This window comes from Lycium ferocissimum, chromosome 8 (assembly GCF_029784015.1).
Source record: "Lycium ferocissimum isolate CSIRO_LF1 chromosome 8, AGI_CSIRO_Lferr_CH_V1, whole genome shotgun sequence".
Taxonomy (NCBI): domain Eukaryota; kingdom Viridiplantae; phylum Streptophyta; class Magnoliopsida; order Solanales; family Solanaceae; genus Lycium; species Lycium ferocissimum.
The window spans coordinates 7,295,443-7,304,394 of NC_081349.1; the positions used below are offsets into that span (position 1 = coordinate 7,295,443).

The 8,952-nt window shown below is 38.0% G+C and overlaps 1 pseudogene; it reads right to left on the bottom strand.

Annotated features, from left to right (window-relative positions):
* Positions 1-417: 417 nt before the first annotated feature.
* LOC132067157 (putative late blight resistance protein homolog R1A-4) lies at positions 418-8,952 on the bottom strand (annotated as a pseudogene).

The following is an 8,952-nucleotide window of genomic DNA, read 5'->3' on the forward strand; positions in this document are numbered from 1 at the left end:
TGCATTTCCTCATTTAGCCATGAAAGGGGGTTGAAGGACTTCTTTGCATCCCTCTATTAGTTTTCGAAATGAATAATTGCTTTTAAGTAATCAAATATGTTCAAGATAATTAACACTCACTTGATTTAAAAAGAATGTTTAAAATGGAAACTGCAATTTATTTGGTAGCTAATGATAACAATAATTTCCCATTTCCAATAGTCCCAAAAACGGTCGAAATGTATTCGAACACTTCACTTATTGCAGAAGATCCTTCAAGAGAAAATCCACCTAGTTGAGGTCATCCTCCATCTTCTGTTTGCAAGACTGAATGATAAATGCAATGCGAAAATGGATTAGTGCAGTACTCTTCCCTATATTATGAGCAAGAAAGGGAACTCAGATTGAAGGATATAGAACATAAGCTTCTTTTAAAAAAAAAAAAAAAAAATTAAGAGCAAGAAATTGAAATAAGTAATAATAGTAACAAATAAATATGATGTGGTGTAAAAGAAAAATGAATGAGTGTAAATGTACTCAGGTGAACATGACTAGAACATAACAGATAAAGAGTCCAGGAGATGAATTTCTAGCCCAATCTGGAGGCTGTATTGTAACTTTGAACGCATCATTTGCCATATCTCCATGTTGGGTTGTTTGAACTTCCTGGGCTGAATTAGCAACAAACCAACTGCACCAATTTACTTCAATGCTTTTTAGAGACACAGTGTCATCAAAATGAGAAGGGATTTTCTAAAGCCGCTTACATCTCGTTAAAATCAAACGTTCAAGCATAGGAAAAGCATCATCAGAGACAGACCACTGTGCAAGTTTGAGGTCATCCAATTCTAAGTATTTGAGTTCAGGAAACTCTGAATCTTTCACTTCCCATTCATCCCCTTCAAAGGCTCTGAGAAGTAACTTTAGAATCTCCAAGTTAGGAAGTTTTCCAATGGTCGAAGTTTGGCTCCAAGGCAGACGAAACTTTGACAAAGTCAATTCCCTTAGTCTTGAGGGGAAACTGAAGACATGTGGAAGTTTAGCTGGATAGCTGTTGGAGACAAGCTTGAGGGATTCAAGGTGACTTAGAAACTCTAATCTGGGAAAAAGAACACTCCTTCCCTTCATTTCCTCTGAATAACCAAATGTGCCCGAAAATATGCAGCTCAGCTTTCTCAATTTTGGCATCTTTCTCAATATCATCTCTGTATCTTCACTGTAAGAGAGATGCGGAGTAGAAAAAGTTTCCAAATTATCTAATTGAGAGTCAGTAAGTGATTCACCCATGTTCTCCTGCAAACTAAATGAAGCACGATGGTTTACATGTATATTCCTAATTTTGACCATCTTTAGAAGTGAACTTAGGTAATATCACCTCAACTCCCAATCCTCTTACCACAAAAGTTTCGGGATTCCAAAGCTTCGCTATAGATGAAGGAATTGAATTTCCACCAGTTTGGGCAGCAAAGTACCTCAAATGAATCAAAATTTGTATTTCACTAGTAAAAGTACCTCCAATGTTTAAGGATTCCAAATCCAACACTTTAACAAGTTTGAAGCTGTTAAATATGAAGGAAATATCATGTGGCAATAACAAGTTATCCGAATCAATCACATTGAGTAACAAAGAGCGAACATTTGAGCAAAATGGCTACCACAGATCAATCTGATCCTCAGAAGAATGAACAAAGAACCGGTATTCCTTAGATTTTTCAGGAAATATATCATCCATTAGATAGGGCTTGCATATTTTCTGCAGTACCCTCCGTGAATACTCCACTTCTCCCCTGAATCTGTTAAACAAAAAAAATAACAAAAATGAAAGTTGAGATAAACTTAATACAATAAAATCAGTATAGTTCTTTATACCCATTGATCTGGAGAAGGAAATTCTCCTGTTCAGACTTTTCCAAACAGAATTTATGCAAAAGATCATGAACGCGACATGTTTTCAGCTTTCCATTGGGTCTCTTCTCCACGCCCATCACTAAATTTCTACTAATGAGATCTTCCAATAGACCTTCTGCAGCATCTTCTAGTCCTTTTTCCTTATTTATATTTACAAAACCCTCAGCTATCCACAACCGAGTCAATTTTGAGACATGAATATCCTTTCCCTTCAAAAGTCCTCCAAAATAGAGAAAACAAGGTTTCAGCTGGTGCGGTAAATTCCTATAACTGAATCTGATTATAGACATGCTCTCTTCCAAGCTACCAATATTCAGCAAACCTAGACTTTCTTCTATTTCTTTCCACAATTCTGCCTCCATCTTTTTCTCTTTGAGAACAGCAGCAACTAATACAATGAAGAGAGGCAACCCTCCAATTTTTTTCTATTCGTAACCCCACATCAACAATTTCATGCGGACAGCTCTTCCCTTGAAACAACTCTTCCTGTAATAATGTCCAACTCTCCTCATCTCTGAATAAGCGAAGATGATGGGGTTCACTTTCACATTTAGCATAATTGGCAACGGTACTCAGATGAGTTGTTAGAATAATTCTACTCCTATTCTGAGAGCCTCGAAAGCACGTGTGCAGATAGTCCCATGCTGTTGTGTCCCACACATCATCAATGAGAACTAGGAATCTCTTGGTCAACAAGAATCGACATAGCTAATCAGCTAATTCGCTATCTTCTTTTTCATTGCTATCCAAGCACACCATTCAAGATGGTAAGCAACAAATCTCTCCATGAATATACTTGAGTCACGCGACACTGAGCATGTATATCAAAGCGAGACATGATTACTGGATCATTATAAATCTTCTCAGCAAGAGTAGTCTTACCAATTCCCGGCATGCCGACCAATGATATGACATCTAGCTGAGGTGAACCTCCAAGTAATTGCTTCTTTGTTTGGTCCATCACCTCCCGCAAACCCTCTGTTTCTTCATTGGATCCTGGAGTATTAGCTGATAAATTAGGCGCAAGATAAGTGGAGGTTTTTTTTCACTTTGTCCACTGTCACATCTATCTTCTTTCTTTCACATGTTTCCCTAACAACTCTATTTAAAAGCTTAATATTCTCAACAACTTCAGAAATCCAAATAACTTTGTACTAGAGTGGATAAGAATAGGTCAAGCACGAGTCCGTGACATACTCTGCCTTGTATGCCACTGCAGTAACACTTGTTATAAGACTATAAACTTCATCATGCTCATCGTATATTTCTGAGAAAGGATCAGCCAACGATCTTAGACACAATAAGCCCTCCTTCACAGATCCAATTTGAAGTTTTAAGTTGATAATTGAATCGAGCTTAGAACTTAACATCCCATCCAATTTTCCCAAGAAACAATCCCGAAATCCTAATTCATTTATCTTGGGGAAGCCATAACTTGAAGAATCTGGAATTTTGAGACAAATCATTTTGATCTCTGCCTCAACAAACTGAAGCAGTTGCTTGACATCAGAGAGATATGGCATGTAATACCAAGCAGGTGTATAATCCCTGATGGGCAAGAGACAGACATACTTTATATCTTGAACACGTTTCACAAGGTCTTTGAGCTCTTGATGCATATCACGATACTGTACAATATCTGCAAGAAAAGATCCCAAGTACACTAGTTTGTCTTTGACTGAAAGGATCTGTTTTTTCAGAAAAGGAATTGAACAAGCGTCACAGTTCAGCAGCCCGTTTTGGTGGTTTAATTAAGAAATTAATAAGGCCTTCTTCATCTGTCATGTTTTAAGGTGATGAATCCAGAAATTGAAAGCATATTTTTCTGAACTCTAGCTTGACAGACTCAAACTCTTGTGGCGAATCGGACAACAAAAGCCTAATTTTCTCAATGCTGCTTCGGTCCATGAAATTTTCATAACAATAAGCAACGATTTCTGCTAACTTGTTGGTAGTCACTTCAGCATACATTAGGACATCTTGCAATTCATTAAGCTCTGTGTGTTGCCTGAGAGCATCTAAGATAACAGCTCTAAGAAAAAATAGCTCTTCATGAGCACTTTGAATCAGATCCATAATTTGAGCTTCAAAAGTGGCTTTGTGCTTTAGTTTTGTCAAGCGTCCTCCACACTTGATAAGCTAGAAAGCCAGTCAAAAACTGAAAAACAAGATTGACTTTCCTACATTTGTTTCTATCCACAGCATCCTCATCAGATAAGGAGATATTAGATTCAGCAGCAATTCCAATAGTTCCAAATCCTGTCGAGAGATTATTCTGCTTCTCGCATCCACTGTATTGAACCAAAGGATCAGCAAGATATGTTACCAGGAGCAACAATCTATAGTAAAACGTTTTAACCTCAACTACAGCTGTCAATGACAAACCAATTTCATCCTCCAGTAGTAGATTGTCAAGAATATATTCATGAAACCTCATCAAAACCAATTCCATCTTGGGACAATCTGAGGATGATGTCTTTGAGGATTTTAGCATGCTGAAATAAGAATCAATGACCTCAAAGTTAATAGGAAGAAAGTTCAGCAGATTTATTGTAGGATGGTCCAATGTTGATGACGCAGAAATATTGGGACACATCTATCACACCCCAACCTTGGGGTGTGGCCAGCACCTGGTACCCGAAGGGCCGAGCGAACCAACTGTGATATCTAAACTCTGTAACGTGAATCATAAGCCGACGAGGCCGTTGAATAACAATAGTAAGAAGTATATCATAACAACCTGCAAGCAGAAAAGGCCCAATAACACATAGATAAATTACAAGGGCCAACAAGGCCACAACCAAGAAAGACAACTAGTCAGAAGGCCGGCAAGGCCAAACGCAATACCTGTACACTGACTGATAGTCTGTAAGCCTCTAAGACCACTAATATGCATCAACTGGTCGGGACAGTGGCCCCGACGTACCCATAGCCATACTCTGTATATATATATATATGCATGCATCCTATTTAATGACTCTGACCAGCAACTTCGGAGAATGGAGTGCGAACATCCCTACTGAACTTTGGTATCCTACTGAGAAAGGTACAACAATCCGTCACCGTACGTGGCATGATCACGATAGCGTAAAACGTCAAGCGCACGAAAGATGTACCGAGTATGTAAAAGTAAGCATAAACATAACATAAGCATACAGAGATACGTATAACTTGGGAAAAGATATAGAGACAACTCGAAACTCGAACGAGGCCACCGAGGGCGACCATAATCACGACATAAATGTAAACGCATGCCCGTAAAATCATTCCTCATTTGTGGAGGTATATATATCATATCATATAACAATAATAAATCCCTCTCGTGGGGCGAGCTCATCATCATAACATCATCTCTCGCCCAACCGATCGATGGCAAAGGCGATACGTACGTGCTTTACCCGCCACCTACAACAAGGCTCGGTAAAGAAAGAAATACATCTAGGTGCGCACGCCTACGTGCCTGCCGCCACCTACAACACGGCTCGGAAAGAAAGAAACATGTCTGGTGCATATATAAGTACCTACTCGGCCGACTATAGCGCGGCTCGGTAATGAAAATAAATAAATAAATATATATATATATTTATGTGTATACATACATATATATATATATATATGTATCTACATACATATATATATATATATGTATAAGTGCAATGAAAGACTGACCTCATAAGAAATATCATTGAAAGAGTCGGAGTGACCTATCGTCGTTATCCTCCGATTATCATTATTGTCACTACGTTTATCATTATTTGATTATTAGGCCAAAGAAGTAAAAGTACAAGGAAACATCTTGTTATGAATTATTCACGAAGCCAAAGTTAGCCAAACTCTTATGAAATATGATCGATACAACTTTTATCGGAAAGAGTGTGCTAACGAGAGGTTCGTCACCTTGAGCAATAGACAAGAAGATAAGGATTAACTCAATTAAAGGAAGTACAATCAACTCAACTTTGATGTGAAGAGTACCATAACTAATATCATTCTTCATTCAATAAACAAGATGGATACGAAATGTGAAAGGTACTTCAATACAAGCTATTCATGAGAAAAGGGTAAGCTTGACCATTTTGGGACATAATTGACACAAGTTGAACGGAAAGTCTTTTTAATCGATAGCCAATAGGAGATGTGGACCATAATTTGGTACAAGTCATAGATTAGTATGTGTCAGCTCAATTATCATGGAACGCGATCGATCCAAGTTAGCGGAACAACTTTTCAATGAAAGGTCATTTGAAATCTAGTCATGCCACAAAGAGAATAGAAAGCCCTACATACCGCATCGATAGAGTTGTATACATTTCCTCGAGTCCTCGAACGTCTTACGAATGATTTCCTACATAATACAGACTATTCAAGATCAAAATCAAGGTCATAGCTTATAGAAATCTTCATTTAGACATTTAATCGAGCAACTCATAGGCGTCAATTTATAGGACTTTTTATAGCTTAATTTCCTCGTAAGACGCTATCAAATTCTACTTTTCTACTCCTTCTCGTCAATACGATCCAATCCATATCAACGCAGGTCCAAACAACACGTTAAAACCAAATAAAACAGCCCAACTATCAAGCCAAGTCCATAAGAGTTCACAAGAATTGTCAAAGCTTATTCTATGGGGTTTTCACTAAATTTCTAGGTTTAATTACTTGTAGAAGTTCAAAGAGATCAAAAGGAAGTTAAAATATACCTTAGGTTATGAAAATCACTTCAAATTCCAAGTTACTTCAAAGCAAGGTTTTCCTCCGAAAGGTGAAATAGTGAAGAAATCACAATTTCGAAGTTGCCATGTTGTTCTTCATGTTAAAGTTGATAGATTTTCTCTTGGTTTGGATTGAGATTGATGGAGGATTAATTGGAGAGGGTTTGAGAGTTTTACAAGTCATGTATGGTGAGGAAATGGAGAAAAGTTCGTGAAGAGGGCCTTTTATATAACTTTAAGTGAGCAGCCACCGACCTTGGTCACTGTTCCCGCGGCAGTTTGTGTCCTTGGACGAAAATGCGAATATCTCTCTATTCCGATGTCATATCGACGAACGGTAAAATGCAATGGAAACTAGACTCGTAAACCTTCGATTTGGTAGGTGGATCACCCCATAAATCCAAGTAGATTGAGAGAAAAGCTCCGAGACATCTGACCCAAATTTCAGTGAAATTTACAAACTTAACTTGCGATGCCCTTTGTCGACTTTCGTATTACAACTCGCTTGACTTCCAAACTTAACAAGAGACCATTATACAATTCAAATACTTCATATCATTACTTTCTTAGCATGTGGAGCACTCCTAATCTCACCCAAAAGTACAAGTTATCGTATTCCCAACTTGCCGATTTTTTACGAAACTCATGCTTCTTTGATTCATTCACCCTTCAAATCTTCCGCCACTTACTAATATTATTTATAAACTCTTGTAACCATTTATATTAATAAACTCAATCCCTTTTAACTTCAAGATAATTTCTTTTTGAACTTGCGTCGACTAACTCATGATGCGACTTTAACGTGCGAAAATCTGAGGTGTAACAACATCTGCCCAATTGCTGCCTTAATAAACTTGAACTTAAGAAGCAATTGAAAATGCAAGTGATTCATTTTCCTGGTGATGTCTTCTTGTTCTGAGCGGTAAGAAAGAGACACAATATCTGACCTTGCTCTTCCAGTCTCAAATTGAATAAGATCAGCTATGCCAGTTTCCTGTTTGTACTGCTCCAATGAATCCATGAGAAAAGTTCTCAAGAATATCAGCTCTCCCCGAGCATAGTCAATCAGATCTTTCAGAGGAGCAATTATGGTGGCTTCTCTGTTTAGTATCTCAATCAGATCGACTTCTGCATTGAAATGATTAAACTTCAGGAGCAAAAGAGATAAAAGATCCGTATCATCGAAGAAGATAACAAATGTTGCCTCAATGGCTAGAGCTTCGACAAGTGATTGAAGAGAACTGAATTCTTTGAGTGGAGCGTGTTTATATTGCATGTTCTCTAGAAATATAGAAAGGTCAAGAAGTCCTTTTTCGAGCCACTGCATTTGATGACCCCACAGCTGCTCCTGCAGATCCTCTCTGAGAGCATTAACAAGATCAAGCATACATCTGGACTTCATTGTAGTCTCTGATCTTGATGACCTTGACGCTATCAAGAGGCTCTTAGAGAGCTCAGAATTTAACAAAGTCTTATGTTCAAGTTCACTAGGAAAGAAACGGAACGTTGGTGCTCTATAAGCTTCCTTCTCAACATGATTGAAGCAATTCTTCATGCTCTCATGCTCAATGCACCGCGTTGCAGTAAACGTGAAGAAGGCTTGTAGAAGTCGCCGCTTCGTGAAAACCAGAGATGACGCAGGTTTACGATCCCATACATAATCAAGCAAAATTTTAACAAACCTCACCATCTCCATAGTGATTTGGCTAGATGATGTTGATGGCTTTGAAGCTCCAATTCGCGCAGCAATATTCATGGGTTTAAGTATTTTCAGCACCTCTGAAACCATTCGGCTAGATGATCTTAATGGCTTTGAAGATGCTTTGAGTCGCTCAGCAATGTTCTCCAATTTGATTATTCAGCGACTTTGAAATCATCATTCTGATGGTGTAACGTATATCCATGTGCGTACATACCTTAGAAAAGCCATCATGAGCTTGTTGAAATAGGGCCCCTAGTTGTGTAGATATCGCGTTCTCAGGGCGAACCTCCTCAAGTTTCGGGAGCAATAAAGCTACACGTTCTAGTTGATTTCTAGCATCGTCCAATTGATTAATCATCAAACTATCTACTTGCCTGCCCTTCACAAGGTCTATGTCACCGATCACTGCGCGACACTCCTGGGCCATTTACTTTCCACTTTTTCAGTTTCCTCTATTTGTTAATAAATCCTGCAAGTAATAAAATCAATACATTAATACAAGCTTGACACAAACATATGTCATGCATTTTTTTTTTTTATTGTCAAAATTCATCCTCAATAATTACTTTCAGTTTGCAATTTTTTTTCTTCTATTTAATGCATAGTACTTAAAATAGAGAAAAAGTTTGCTTACCGTTTGGAGGAAGTGAT